General features: G+C 37.3%; 1 pseudogene; it reads right to left on the bottom strand.

Annotated features, from left to right (window-relative positions):
- Positions 1 to 8,636: 8,636 nt before the first annotated feature.
- LOC143671916 (uncharacterized) lies at positions 8,637 to 12,921 on the bottom strand (annotated as a pseudogene).
- Positions 12,922 to 16,350: the final 3,429 nt, after the last annotated feature.

The raw sequence follows: 16,350 nt of genomic DNA, 5'->3' as shown, positions 1-16,350 counted from the left end.
GTACTATTCTAATTCTCTGTTTCTTTATTGATTCTCTGTCTAGATGTTCTGTCCATTAAGGAGAGTGGATAAATGAAGTCTCCAACTATTATGGTAGATGTGTCTATTTCTCTTTTCAGTGTTTTCAGTGTTTGTCTCATGTATTTTGGAGCACTCTGGCATGGTGCATAAGTATTTATGATTGCTATGTCATCTTGCTGAATTGTTCCTTTTATTAGTACATAGTGTCTTTTTTTGCCTCTTTTAATTGTTTTATGTTTGAAGTCTAATTTTTTGGATATTAGTATAGCTACTCTTGTTCTTTTCTTATTGTTGTTTGCATGAAATATCTTTTCCTAACCTTTCACTTTCAACCTATGTTTATCCTTGGGTCTAAGATGCATCTCCTGTAGGCAACATATAGATGGGTCTTGTTTTTTAATCCATTCTGCCAGTCTATCTATGTCTTTTGATTGGGACATTTAATCCACTAACATTTAGTGTTATTACTGTAGGGGCAGTACTTTTTTCTACCATTTTACCTTTTGAATTTTATATGTTATATTTAATTTTTCTTCTTTTTACCTTTATTGATAGTCTTTGTTTCTACATTCTTCTCCATGCCTCTCTCCCCTGTCTTTTCCTATATGTCTCTAGTGCTCCTTTTAGTATTTCTTGCAGAGTCAGTCTCTTGGTCACAAATTCTCTAAGTGACTTTTTGTCTGAAAATGTTTTAATTTCTCCCTCATTTTTGAAGGACAATTTTGCTGGATATAGAATTCTTCGCTGTCAGTTTTTTCTCTTTTGGTATCTTAAATATATCATACCACTGTGTTCTTACCTCCATGATTTCTGCTGGGAAATCTATGCATAGTCTTAATGGGCTTCCCTTGCATGTGGTGGGTTGCTTTTCTCTTGCTGCTTTCAAGATTCTCTCTTTCTCTTTGACAACTGACATTCTGATTAGTAAGTGTCTTGGAGTACATCTATTTGGTTCTATTCTGTTTGGGGTATGTTGCATTTCTTGGATCTGTAATTTTAAGTCTTTCATAAGGGTTGGGAAATTTTCAATGAAAATTTCCTCCATTAGTTTTTCTCCTCCTTTTCTCTTATCTTCTTTCTGGGACACTGACAACATGTATATTTGCATGCTTCATGTTGTCATTCAATTCCTTGAGTCCCTGCTCATATTTTTTCATTCTTTTCCCTATATATTTTCTTGCTTGTTGAACTTCAGATGTCCCATTTTTCAGTTCACTAATGCTATCTTCTGCATCTTGAAATGCAACATTGCAGATTTCCATTGTTATTTTTCATTTCTTCTATTGTGTCTTTCATCCAATAAGTTCTATGATTTGTTTTTTCAGAGTGTTTTTCTCCATTCCTTGCCTTCTTTATGTCCTCCCTTAATTCATCAATTTTATTTTTGTTGAGATTTTCCATGTCTGTTCCAACATTCTGAATTAATTGTTTCAAATTCTGTATCTCGTTTGAATTGTTGGTTTGTTCCTTTGATTAGGCCATATCCTCGATTTTCCTAGTGTGGTAGATAGGTTCAGGTAACAACTTGACCACATGAAGGTGCCTAGTATGATTGCTGTAGACAGGAGCCATCAGCATGTGAAGCTCATCTGTCACTGGTTACATCTGCAGTGGGCTAGGAGGCATGCCTGTCGCAATGAATGATGTTTGTTTTAATTGGCTGAATGCTTAAATGAAAGAGCTCAACCTACCACAGCCCAAACAGATCAGCATACCTCATCTCAGCACTTGCAGCTCAGCCCAGACCTTTGGAGATGCAGAAAGGAATCACCCCGGGGAAAGTTGTTGGAACTCAGAAGCTTGGAAAGAGGGCCAGCAGAGATCGCCCTGTGCCTTCCGATGTAAGAAAGAAGCTCAATTAAAAGTTTGCCACCTTTCCTCTGAAGAACTACACACTTTTAACTAAATAAATCCCCTTTTATTAAAAACCAATCCATCTCTGGTGTGTTGCATTCTTGCAGCTTTGGTAGACTAGGACACCTAGTATGATTCATTATTTTATGCTGGCATCTAGGCATTTAATTTCCTTAATTAGTTTATTCTGGAGATTGTTTCCACTCTTTTTACCTAAGATTTTCTTGCTGGATGACTTAGTTGTCTCTCTGTTCTTTGACATTCAGTTCATCTTATTCTCAACCTCTTGCTTAGGTTTTGTTTAACTGATCAGAATTTTTCAGTTCTTGCTCTCTTGTTTCTTTCTCTGCCTGTATGGTACCTTTATTCCCCTTAGGAGGGTCTACTTAGGTATTATAGACCCCAGTCAGATTTTCTTAGACCAAACTGGCCTCCTCTCAGGAGGAGAGAGTCACCTGTGTCAGTTTTCTCTGAGGGTGAGACCCAACAGGCTGAAAGACTTTCTTGTGGAGGCTATGGACTCTGCATTTTTCCTATCCTGCCCCGTATGTGGCACTTGTCTGCCTGCAGGTCCCACCAACATAAAGTGATGTGGTACTTTTAACTTCAGCAGACTGTCCCTATTGTGGGCATATTTGGGACAGAGGGGAGGTTGTAAGCTGGCTTTAATCACTTCAATTTTCCAGACCCTGGGTTCTGAATTCCTTGAGTGAGGGGTTCCACCTGAGCTGAGCCCCACCCCACTCCTATGAAAGGCACAGCTTCCAGACAGACTCTCAAACAATCTTAAATCTGCCCATGCCTGTGGCAGTTGGAGTCTGATAAGCCATGAAGCTGTATCCAAAGTGCAGTCAAGCCATACAAACACAACCACAAGAAGAAGAAAAGAAAAATCCTTTTCAGGGCAGGACCTCCATTCCTTGGTTTTGCAAATCAAGAGCTTGAGTTGGTGCATTGCTCTTTATATCTCTAGGTCCTATAACCCCTCTCCTTTCATTCAGTACCCAGTCTCTTTCAAGTATTTTATGCTGTCTGATCCAAAAAACCTCTGTTTTAATTTATTTTTCTGTCAGCCCTGCCCCCTGTGTGCTGGGGCAAAAATCATTAACCTCAACTTTTACCGGAGGTTCAGTTGAGTTGGGGGCCTATTTTTAGTAGTCAGAATTTGTTAATTAATTCCACAATTGGAGCTTGGTTGTGCTCAGCCCCTTGCTGCTAGTAAGGTCTTTTTCCTTTCCCCTCTGGGAACCAGCCTGTTGAGGAGGGGAACCAGCCACTGCCACTTGGGGAACTCATGGTTCTAGGTGGGCTTGCAGCCAGTCCAACTTGTTCAGACTGAGGTAGGCTGTGTGTCTGGTTACTACTATGGCCCCAGCAGTTGTTCTGTACTGTTTCTGGCCATTTACTAACTGCTCTGGAGGATGAACTAAATCCCACACCTCACTAAGCTGCCATCATGGCTTGGATCTCCCCTTACTTTTAAGGGAATTTAGACCAAAAGTCTATCTTCTGTAGCTCTTTCAAGTTGCCAGTGGGTCTTACATCCTGATTGAGGGAGCATAGAAATCTCTTGCTATGGTATAGAGGGTGGCTAGTCAAGCATTGGGAACAGGAGCGTAGCCTCTGCCAAGGAGAAGTTTGTTGTAACAGGCTTTTAATCAATCCAGATGGTTGGAGATAAGTGTATACTGGCTGACTCACCAAAATATGTTGCTGGCTTCTGCTGCCTAGGTTCTTGGCCATCCCATGAGAAAGGATTCAAGAACACAGCACAGCATAGAATAAGCAGGCAGAATGGAACATTTATTAAGAGTGCATGTGAAAGAACATGCAGGCATTGCCATAAGAAAAGAGGAGTGAGAAGTGAGAGATAAGAGGTCTGTTGAACTAGTTTTAATCATTCTTTAAGGGTAGGTCTACTTTCAATTAAATTATCTTAATTTCATAATATTAAGAGAATTAAAATCTCTTAATGTATCTTCTGAGAATGTCTTGACTTCCTCTTCATTCCTCAAAGATATTTTTCATATGATATAGGATTTGTCATTGACATTTCTTTTCTTTTACCACATGAAATATGTTGCGTTACTTCCTTTTGTTCACTTTCAGATAAAAAAAAACTGTTGTTATTTAAATTAGTATTTTCTTTACTTAATGCTTATTTCTCCCTGGTTGCTCTTACCATATCTTTCTTTTGTGTTTACTTTATGGAAGTTCAATTTTTAAGACTTCCAGTGTCTATTTCTTTGGATTTGTCCTATTTGAGATTCACGTAGTGTCTATAACCTGTGGACATATTTCTTTCAACAAATCCGGGGTGTTGTCAGCCATGATTTCTTCAAATACTTTTCAGTCCTACTTTCTCTCTTCCTACTTCTTCCCTTATGACATGAATGTTAGGTCTTTGCATATGATCCTATAGGACCTTAAGCATCTGGTATTTTTCTCATTTCTGTTTTCACTCTGTTATTCAGATTTACAAATGATAATGACCTATCTTCTTTCACCAAGTCTATCGTTTCACCTTCAGTTTACCTATTGACTCATTCTTGTGTGATTTTTATTTTAGTTTTTGCATTTTCAGCTTTATAAGTTTCATTTCATTATTTCCTATGACTTCTGTTTGATTCCTGAGATTTTTCTATTTTGCCGCTTATTTAGAAAGAATATATAATTACTGTTGAGTCAATTTTTTTATGATTGTTGCCTTAAAATGTTTTTCACAATGTTTTAATAGCTGGATCATCTCAGCATTGTCATCAGTTGATTATCTCTTCCCATTTAATTTGATGATTTCTTGGGGTTTTTTTATGATGAATGGTTTTATCTTGTTTCTGGCCCATTCAGATGTTAGAGGTCTCTTGATTCTGTTTACATTGTCTACTCTAGAAGGGAGTCACCCAGTTCAGTTTTACCCTGTAGTTTTGGCAGTCCTTCTTAGCTCTTATGGTTTCACTGTTGTGGCAGAGTAGATCACCACTATTGACAAGTATAGGTGAGGTGATAAGTTGATCTATGTTGGCCCTGATGGTGATAATGCCATCCATGTCAACAGATCTGAAGTAGGAAATGATTTGGCTTTTCATGCTCTAATGGAAACACTTTGCTGGGGGAAGATTAAAGGAACTGCTACCACTGCATATGAATCTCTTTGTTAAATATTGCTGGGATACTCCTTTCCCAGTTCTTTTGTCAGAAATAGCATATTCTGTTGTCTTTTATTGTCTGTGTGTTATGGTGTTTCTTAATTTTGTGTCACTTTAGAACCCAGTCTGGTGTATAGGGGGGATAAAAAATGAAAACCAGGGGAATCAGTTCTTGGGTGTCTAACCATTCCATCTTCTTCGTTCTACCTTTCATTGTCCTTATGTGTTTTTTAGTTTTTTTTCCCAGGATACTTAGCTGTATTTAGTTTTGTGTACAGAGGAGAAGCAAGGTGGAATGATTTTAGCCCCTTTTTCCCTACTTAATTAACTCAGAGTAATTTTAAATAAAGGAAATTGATACAAATATTTTCCTTGATGGAATGTTTCTTTTGAATTTTAATGATTTTATTTGTCAGAGATGATGTTAGTAGTTTAGTTAGTTGGATATTTCAACCTTATTATTTATGGTTTCTGCCTTTTATATTTATTAGAAATACTATCTGGCTCCATTTTTAAAACTTCCCATGATGCAATTTTCAATCCAACATTTTAAAAACATATCTGACATCTAAATGATCTTACTTTAATAAATTTCTGGCAGTAAAAATTTGAAATGGAGTTGAATTTCATTTCCAAATAAATATTCTGATGTTTCTAAGTACATGTATTTAAGAAGCCAAATTATCTCCAATACTTCAAAATTCCAATTATATTAAAAAATCAATTATCATTAGATGTTGGGTCTAATTTTGCTTTCCATGTTCCCTTCTACTACTATGTTTGCCAGTCTATTTATTCTCAAGTAAAAAGCATGTAAATATTTTATTATGTTTTGTTATCTGGTAGTATGGGACACTCATATTACTATTAGTAATGGAAATGTTTAACAGCCAATTATCCATCAACTGATAAATGAGTAAATGAAATATCATATAGGTATACAGTGGAATATTATTTTGCAATACAGAGAAATGAGGTAATGACATAGATATGATTTTGACAGACTTTGAAAACATTTAGCTAAGTGAAAGAAACCCATCACAAAAAACTATATATCATATGATTCCATTTCTATGAAAATGGACATGTATATATATTATATATATATGATATATATTATATATTTTATCCCTCTCTCTCTCTCTCTAAGAGAGAGAGAAATTAGATTAGTGTTCCCAAAGGCTTGGTTAGGCATTTACTGGAGAATTGGGAAATGACTGATTGTGAGTACAAGATTCATTGGGATGATGAGTTTTTAAAATTGTGGTGACTATTGTACATCTCTGTTAATACATTAAAAATACTTAATATTATACTTTAAATTTGCTTTACATCGTATATGATATATGGATTATGTTTTTGAAAGTGTAAAAACAGAGAACACAGATTTGTACAAGTAAGTGGGGTGCTGCTGCAATATATATATATAACTAATGTGATTTTGCAATTGAGCGGTGGGTAGAAGCTTGAAGGAGTTTGAGGTGCTGGGTAGAAAAAACTGAGATTACCTTGGAGAGACATTAGTAGAAATGTGAATGTTAATGGTTCTGCTAGTAAGTGCTCAGACAGAAATGAGGAATACGTTTTTCAAAGCAAGAGAATGGAATCCTCATTATCTAGTGACATAATACTTGGTAGAAGTATGTCCTCAAGTTATGCATATAAAAGAATTTGCACAATGATCGTTTGTTTATTCAGTTGAGAATTATTACAAGCAAAATGTTGAAGATGTAGTTTGTTTTTTCTTCTTGCTCATAGTATTATGCAAAAAGACAGAGATAAATTGATTGGGAAAAATTAAATAAAATAGCACCAGTTCTTGATTTTGGAAAATATCATCCTAGTCTGATGACATAGTAATCTTAATATTAAGAGATTCAATTATGAGAAAGCTTGCTCTAGATAAAAAGACAAGTGTATGACTTTATAACTTTGAACTAATATCTTAGAAATACAAAAAAGTCAGAGTACTCACTCACACAAAAATATCTGTGAAGAGATCAAGGTTGTGATTTACAGAACTTCCCTATCAAACTTTAGAGCATCGTAGAAGCTTAAGAGTGTTTTCACATTGCAGTTAACTTGGAAAAAAGCCTAAAGTTTAGAAGATAGTATCTAGGAATGTTCTCTTCCCAAAGTTATCATTTAATAGAGTGAATCCCTATGAATTATAAGGAAGACTCAAAAGAGTCTTGAGAACTTTATTCCCACAGGAATACTCCCCCAGCTTGGACTGAAAAAGTTAGAGTAAAAAATGAAAGAAGGTTGTTGAACCACCAAGAACGTAAGCTGCAAACATTTTATTTAGTTAATGGAATAGTAATGTGACTCAGAGGACAAGGTTTCTAGCCAGAAGACAGAGACAAAAAACAGACAGAGAATTATTTCAAGGTCTTGAAAACTACTGCAGTTTGCCTGGGTAGATTTTGAAATTTCATGGTAAAATTGACATCATTCTTTCTTCCATTCTTTTCCTTTTTCAACTGGAATGTCTAAAACAATTATTTGATGACTTTTCCCCTATTGTATTCTGGGAGAAGATAACTTATTTCTTCAATTTTGCTTGTCCACATATAGAGAGGAATTGCACCCCAAAGGGATCATTCCAAGATTCACCTGTAAATATTTAGATCATTTAAATGATGAGATTTTGCTTGTTTGAACTGAAGATATTTTTGATTTGGAGTTTGTGCTGTAAAAGGCTGATATTTGGAATATTGTCATATCAGTAATTGTGTGTTTTAATCTAGGAAAGATATGAATATTTAGGGGGCAGAGAATGTACTGTGGTTGGCATAACAGTGTCCCCACAGAGATGTTCACATCTTAACCCATGAAACTTGTTATATTAGTCAGGGTTCTCTAAGGAAACAGAACCAAGAAGTGGTATTGTAAATATGAGACTTATAAAAGTGTCTCACACAACCATGTGAATGCAAGAGTCCAAAATCCATACAGCAGGTTGAGAAGTTGGCAACTCTGATGAAGGGTCTTCATGACCACCACAGGAGACACTCAATGGTTGAAAAATTGAAAATTCTCTCCTCTACATTAAAAATCTCCAACTGATTGTTTCAAATACAATTGATTGAATTATCTCATTTGCAGGAAGCACACCTTTAGTTTATTATAAATGCAATAAGCCACAGCTGCAATCAACTGACTGATGATTTAATAAGCTAGACTTCTGGTTTATCAACCAAGCACAAAATGTTCTTGCTAGTAATGGTTAAGCCAGTATTTTCCTGACCAGATAACTGTGAACCACTACCTGGCCAAGTTGACATCAGAACCTGACCATTAAAGTCCATCCCATGTCAAGTTGGCACTTATACCCATAACCTTAAAACATGCTTAATTCCTAAATAGTCCACAGTTACAGACATATATTTCACCCAACAATACTCAACTGTCCTGTATACAATGGGAAACATACTAAATATTTTCAGAATAAGGTGCAGGTCCTTAGATAATATTCACTCAAAAACTTGATGTCTCAAAACTTAAATACTATGACATGAGCAATACAACTTATGTAAAATGAGGAGAAGAAAAGAAGATATTTGCATATGTACAAATATAAACACTCAAAACAAGAATGAAATGTTCGTACTATTACAGTCCTCATTTCTGTAACTGGTCACATGGTTGTATTAGATATTTATCACTACCTTCTTCCACTACCCATTCCATGTCCCCATTACCCTCAGCAAGCACTTCAGCTAGCCATGGCTTTTTGCCTGATGGGGTAATCCAAATCTTCATTCTTGAAAATGCTAGGTCATTGGGACATTCTCCTGCCTGGATTGGGTTGCTGCAGTTTTCCATTGACTTTAATCACAGGTCATGATAGTATTAAGAGACACACTAAGGGATCTCCTGTATTTCAGGAAAACTCTTCTTTACCTCCATTGCCTAGTTGCAGTTATATTTTCACTTGATAGTCCTGATTAAGAAACCCAGCCAGTACAATTGTCCCCTTCTTTGTGTATTGATTCAGAGCTATGAGAAGTCCAAAGTAGCAAGGTGGCAGTCTTAAGTTCCAGTTCAATGGAATCATTGTTGTGTTTCTTGGTAGGAACACTCCTCCTTTTGGAACAAAAATCTGTAGAACAGCAGAGTTTAAGCGTTCAGGGAGAGGAAGCAAAATTTTTTCTAGTGGATCACTAGGGGTGATAGTGAGTGAAATCCATTTCCATTTCCACCCCTTGATCCCTGGACCCATGAATTCTGGCTATGGGAGAAATAGTACCATACAGTGGACACTGATTCAGAGAATACACAACCTCTTGGATAACATTGCCCCAGCCTTGCAAGGAACTGCCACCTAATTGGCACCATAATTGGGTTTTTAAAAGACCATTCCATCACTCTATCAACATAGTTGCCATTGGATAATGAAGAGCATGGTAAGGCCAGAGAATTCCATGAGCATGTGCCTATTCCCATGTTTCATTTTCTGTGAAGTGGATTCCTTGGTGAGAAGCAATGGTGTTTGCAATACCATGATGGTAAATAAGGCATTTCATAGTCCATGGGTGGTAGTTTTGGGGAAGCATTGCATGCAGGGAAGGTCAACCCATATCTGGATTATGTATATATTCCAATTCTGCCCCTTCCATGATGGAAGCCTGCTACTTGGTGGCAGGATTCCATCATGGAAAGAGCACTGATCACCTTAGGGAATAGTGCTATATTGGGGACTGAGTGAGGGTCTCTGCTTCTGGCAGATTGTGCACTCAGCAGTGGCCATATCCAGGTCAGCTTTGGTGAATGGAAGTCCACATTGCTGCTCCCAGGCATAACCTCCATCCATACCACTATGCCCACTTTGTTCATGAAATCATTGGGCAATGGCATTTGTGGATGGGGAAAGAGGATGATATGCATCCATAGAAAGAGTCACCTTAAACAGTTGATTATTAAAATTTTCCTCTGCCGAAGTCACCCTCTCATTAGCATTTACATGGGACACAAATATCCCCATGTTTTTCTCCATTTGGTAATGTCTATCCACAAACCTATTCCCCAAAGCTCTTTGTCACCAAATTTCCAATCATGTTCCTTGCAAATCCTTGAAAATACAGACAAACCATTAGCAACAGCCCATGAGTCATTATACAAACACACCTTTGGCCATTCTACTTCCAAGAAAAATAAACAACCAGGTCCATTGCCCAAAGTTCTGTTCACTGGGGGATTTTCCTTCATGACTGTCCTTCAACAACATCCCAGAAAGGGGCTGTGGCTGCTTCTGTCCACTTTTGTGTGATACTTACATATCATACATAACAATATGTAAACTAGGTCTGTGTTTATTCTTTCTCAGTCAACTGACTGTAAGGAACTCCCCAAGAAACCATAGCTCTGGTCTGGGTGAAAGAACATAATGTGGCATTAGTAGGGACAATGGGCAGTTGGAGCACTTCTTCATGTAACTTACTTGTGCCCTCAGGACCTGCTTGAGCCCTATAACTTATATACCATTTCCATTTTATGAAGGATTGCTGCTATGAACACCCAATCTTATGGCCTGTTGGGTCAGAAAACACTCAGCACATGATAGGCAACTCAGCTCCCATGTTTACTTAGTGGCCCATGGTTAAGTGTTCAGTCTCTACTAAGGACCAGTATCAGGCCAAATATTGTTTCTCAAAAGGAGAGTAGTTATTTGCAGAGGATGGTAAGACTTTATTCTAAAATCCCGAAGGCCTGCATTATGATTCTCCTATAGGAGCCTGTCAAAGGCTCCAATGAGTATCTCTGTTTGCCACTGAAACTTCCAGCACCATTAGATCTGCTGGATTCAATGGCCAAAGTGGCAAAGCAGCTTGCACAGCAGCCTGGACTCGTTGCAGAGCCTCCTCTTTTTCCAGTCCCCACCCAAAACTAGTACATTTTCTGGTCACTTGATAAATATGCTGGGGTAGCACAACCAAATGAGGAATATGTTGTCTTCAAAATCCAAAATAGCCAACTAGGCATTGTGCCTCTCTTTTTAGTTGCTGGAGGGGCTGGATGCAACAGCTTGTCTATCACCTTAGAAGGAATATCAAAGTAGTGTCCCACACCACTGAACACCTAGAAATTTCACTGAGGTGGAATGACCCTGTATTTTTTTTGGATCTACCATTCCCTGACATGCAAATTCCTTACATGTAAGTCTGGAGTAGTTGCTACTTCGTGCTCACTAGGTCCAATCAACGTGATATAATCAATATAATGAAACAATGTGATGTTTTGTGGAAGGTAGAAATGATCAAGGTACCTATGAACAAGATTATGACATTGGACTGGAGAGTTTTTATATCCCTGATGTAGGAGAGTGAAGGTATACAAATGGCTTTTCCAGCTGAATACAAATTGTTTCTGGTGTTCCTTACTAACAGTTATTGAGAAAAAAGCATTTGTGAGATCAATGGCTGCATATCAAGTACCAGGGATGTGTTGATTTGCTTAAACAATGATACCACATCTGGAAAAGCAGATGTAACTGGAGTCATCACCTGGTTAAATTTACAATAATCCACTGTCATCTTCCAAGGCCCATCTTTTTCCTGCACAGGCCAAATAGGAGGAATGGGGATGTGGTGGAAATCACTACCCATGCATCCTTCAAGTCTTTAAGAGTGGCACTACCCTCTGAAATCCCTCAAGGTATTCAGTGTTGCTCCAGGTTTACTATTTTGCTGGGTACAGGTCGTTCTAGTGGCTTCCACTCGACCTCTTTTACCATAACAGCCCTCACTCCATGAGTTAAGGATCCCATGTGGGGATTCTGCTAGTTGCTGAGTATTTTAATACCAATTATCTACTCCAAAACTGGAGAAATAACCACCAAATGTGTCAGGGAACACACTGGACCAACTGTGAGACCAACCTGAACTAAAACTCCATTGATCACCTGACCACCATAAACTTTTACCCTGATCAGTGGACTAAAGTGACATTTTGTTTCTCCTGGAATTAGTGTCACTTCAGATACAGTGTCTAGTTATCCATGAAATATCTAATCATTTCCTTTTCCTCAATGCACTGTAACCATGGCAAAAGGTTGAGGCCTTTGGGAAGGTTGGGAGGGAAGTTAAAAGAAATTTTGTGCAATGTACAGGTTCCTTTCCTCAGTATACATGGCCTTTCCCTTATTCAAGGGGCTGTGGGTTTGTAAATTGTCTCAAGCCTGGCTATTTATTATGGGGCTGTGGCTCTCAGTTTTTGTAATTCAAATTAGACTTCTCTCCACCCGATCTAGACACAATAATTTAGTAGATTACCTATTAATTTTATTTCTAGCTACCCCATAATCTACCAGTCAATGCCACATGTCTCTGCGAGTCAGATTATTTCGTCTGTTACTTTGAATCTGCTGAACACTATAGTGACCATACCCACCTTGTCTATGGTGATTAACTGTTGACACTTGGTTTCTGGCAACTCAGGATCTGTTAATCCCCATTGTGTTTAAAGATTCTAGCTCAGTGAGAGCAGTTCTCAGAGTAATATCTGCTCCACAGTGTAAGGTGACTACAGAGCTCTTCAGGCATAATGGAGCTAGTCTCACAAATGTATTCTTCAAAGTTCTAGTGAATAGTGTGTTCTGTGGTCATTCCTGGAATGTTTGAGTAGGTCTTCCATGATAAATCCACTCTAACATTCTAATCTGTCTAAGCTTCTGGATTCCCTCAACAACATTATATCAGGGCAGTTCTGAGATTTCCACATCACACATAATGTCAGTCATCTTTTGTTCCATATTTCAGCCAACCATCCAAATGAACAGATAACATCATTTCTAACCCCTCTAAGATACAAAATTGAATTCAGAAACTCTGCTAAGTGGGGCAATATCAATAAATTCACCATGACCCAACTTTATATTCCTTCCACCACTATCCCACATCGTCGACATCCATTCCCACACATATTCCCCACATTTCTGTCTGTAGACGTTGGGAAATTCATGCATTCTTTTGCAATGTAGTGTATCTTCCCAAGGCTCATACTTTGTACCTCACCTTTTGGGGCCTGTTGGGAATTCAGTTTTAGGTCTTGAAGAAATCAGGGGAGGTGAAGGTGGGTCAAGAAAAGAATTAGAAGAGTCTTTCAATCAAATTACCTCAGAGCATTCTGTTTCAGTTTCATCTGGTGAAAAAGAATGAATTGTTTCAGACAGAGGAGTGAGGGCTGTTTTCCCAGAGGATATGGTTATAGGTTTAGCAGGCATTGAATTGTTAATCTCTTTATGTAGAATTTGGATAGTTGATTCTTCTGGGTGGACTGGAGGCCCAGAAGCTGCTTCCTAAAGGCAGTGTGGAGTTTGAGAATCACTTTCCTCAGGGCAGACTGGAGATTGGGCGGATTTTTCCTTATGACAAGATGGAGCTGAGGCATCTCTTTCCTCGGGACAGGCCATTACAGATATATCTAGCAAAGATTGAGCAGACCCCAGGGTTTCCATGTGTTCATTGCCATCATTATCAAACCATATGCCACCATCCTGAGTTTCTGGATCCCATTGTTTTCTAATCAAGCTCCTTATATTAACAGAAGACACTCTACAATGCTGAGATTTTCATTTATATTGTAAATCTGCTACTTGCACAATAATGCTCTGTGTCTGTTTTTTTACAGATATCAAGTCTATGGCCACGTGAAATAAGATTTTTTTCAGGCTTTTCAGTTTATCTTTTTCCCTCATAACTGTAACCAGCATTTCTTACAACAGTCAGCCAACATCATTATATCTCTTAACTCTACAAAACTTTGTTAAGGTGTCAAAAAACCCTCACCCAGAGCCTTGCCTTGCATAAGAATACAATTAGCAAAATTATATGGTGATCTCTTGTGTATCTCTATTGCCAACTCATGCAATGGACTGCCAGTGCCATCTTGATTATTGGAAATAGAGTCATTAGTGCCTTTGAGTTTAATCACAGAAGAAAATCAATGGCAAAATCAACTATTAAGATTCTTTTTCTCAAGAACCACTCTCAGTACCAAGTTGTATTAGTCAGGGACCTGTAGAGAAACAGAGCTAGGTGGGGAGATCTATAAGTATGGGATTTTTAAAAAGTGTTTCACACAACCATGGGAATGCAAGAGTCCAAAATCCATAGGGCAGGATGTGAATCTGGCAGCTCTGATGAAGAGTCTTCAGGGGAGGCTTGCTGGCTGAAGAAGCAGTGAAAATTCTCTCTTCTCCCTTAAAAATTTTCAACTGATTGGATCAAATCAATCTGATTGTATTATCTCCTTTGCAAGAGATACACCATTAGTGGATCAATAATGTAATCAGCCACATCTGCAATCAACTGATGATGATTTAATAAACCAGCCTTCTCGTTTATCAACCAAGCATGAAATATCCTTGCAGTAATGGTTAGTGCAATGCTTACCTGACCAGACAATTGGGAATGATCACCTGGCCAATTTGACACCATAATCTAACCATCAAACTTGTTAACATATTACTTTACAAGGCAAAATGGACTTTAAATTGTGATTAATGTTAAGGTTGTTTGAGATGTGGAGATTGTCTTGATGGGTAATCTAATCATTTGAGGTCTCATATGCACAGAAGCATCCCGTAGAGAACCTTTCCTGAGAGTATTCAGAAGGAAATAGATGCAGCCTTGAAAGAATTCACCCCTTTCTATACTATGTATCTTAGTATAAAGATAAAGGAAGTGATCCAGGAACCAAGGGAATAGAATGATTTTCCCCTAGAAACTCCAGAGTGTAATGCAGCCCTTCCAACACCATGATTTTTGCCAAATGAAAAGCCTGTTAGATTTCTGACCTACAGAATGTAATATAATGAATGTGCTTTTTCAAACACTCTGTTTGGGATAATTTGCTGCAGTAGCAATAGGAAAAATAATACAACAAATTTTCCTTTACCAGAAATTTTGAATATATGGAATAATAAAATTTATGATACATTATTTCTAATGTCTTTTAATTAATATTTGTATTTTGAATTAGAGCTGCTCTAGGTTTACAGAAACATCATGCAGGAAGTACAGAATTTCCATATACTCCTATCATATCCAGTTTTCTATATTATTAACATTTTGCTTTAGTGTGCTATCTTTGCTACAAATCATGAAAAGTATTAGTGAAATCATGTTAGTAATATTAGCACACAGTTTCCATGAGGGCTCACTTGTGTTGTATGATTCTATGGCTTCTATGTATATGTGTGTGTGTGTGTGTGTGCATTAAATAATACACAACCTCATATTTCACTTTTATTACTTTTTAATTAACATCTTCCAGTGGTGTTAATTACATATGCAAAGTTCTGTCTCCATCTCCATCATACATTGCCAAAATATTTCCATCACCCCAAACAGAAACATTATACCAGTTAAACACTATTTCTTCCCCTCCCCTACCTTTCCCCTAGTATCCTGTATTCTAGTTTCTCATCTTATGAATATACATATTCTGCTTATTTTGTATGTGGGCTCTTATAGCTATTTGCCTTTTTGTGCCTAGCTTACTTCATTCACCATGACATCTTCAAGGTTCATCCATGTTGTAGCATGCATCAGAACTTCATTTATTTTTGTATCAAAATAGTATTCCATTTATATATTATACATATATCACACTTTGTTTATCCATTAATCTGTTCATGGACATGGATTGTTTCTAACATTTGGGAATTGTGCATAATAACTCTATGTACATTGGTGTGAAAATGTCTGCTTGAGCCCCTGCTTTAAATACTTTTAGGTATAAATATAAAAGTGGGATTGCCAAATCATATGGTAATTCTATAATTAACTTCCTAAGGAATTGTAACATTGATTTCCACAGTGGCTGCACCATTTTACATTTCCACTGACAATGTATGTGTTGCTACTTTTTCACTCCTATCCAAGACTTGTTATTTTTCCATTTTTAAGAAATAATAACCACTTTAATGGGTGTGAGATGTTTTCACATTGCAGATTTGATTTGCTTTTCTCTGATGACAGATGAGTTTGAACATCTTTCCGTCGTTTATTGACCATTTGTATATCTTCTTTACAGAAATGTCTATCTAAGTTTTTAGCCCTTTTTTTGGTTGTGTAGTGTGTATTTTTGTGGTTGATTGAACAAGTACTTTATATATTCTGGACATTAACTTTTACATGTATATCTTTTCAAATATTTTCACAAATTCTGTAGGGTGACTTTTCACTTTCTTAATAAAGTCTGAGGGTGCATAAAACTATCATTTTGATGAGGTCCCATTCATCTCTTTTTTCTCTTGTTGCTTGTGCTTTTGGTGTAATATCTAAGAAATGACTGCCTAACACTAAGTCCTAAGTATATTTCT

Source organism: Tamandua tetradactyla, chromosome X (genome assembly GCF_023851605.1).
Source record: "Tamandua tetradactyla isolate mTamTet1 chromosome X, mTamTet1.pri, whole genome shotgun sequence".
Classification (NCBI taxonomy): Eukaryota; Metazoa; Chordata; class Mammalia; order Pilosa; family Myrmecophagidae; genus Tamandua; species Tamandua tetradactyla.
Note: the sequence above shows the minus strand (reverse complement) of the source record. Positions and strands in the feature narration are given on the sequence as shown.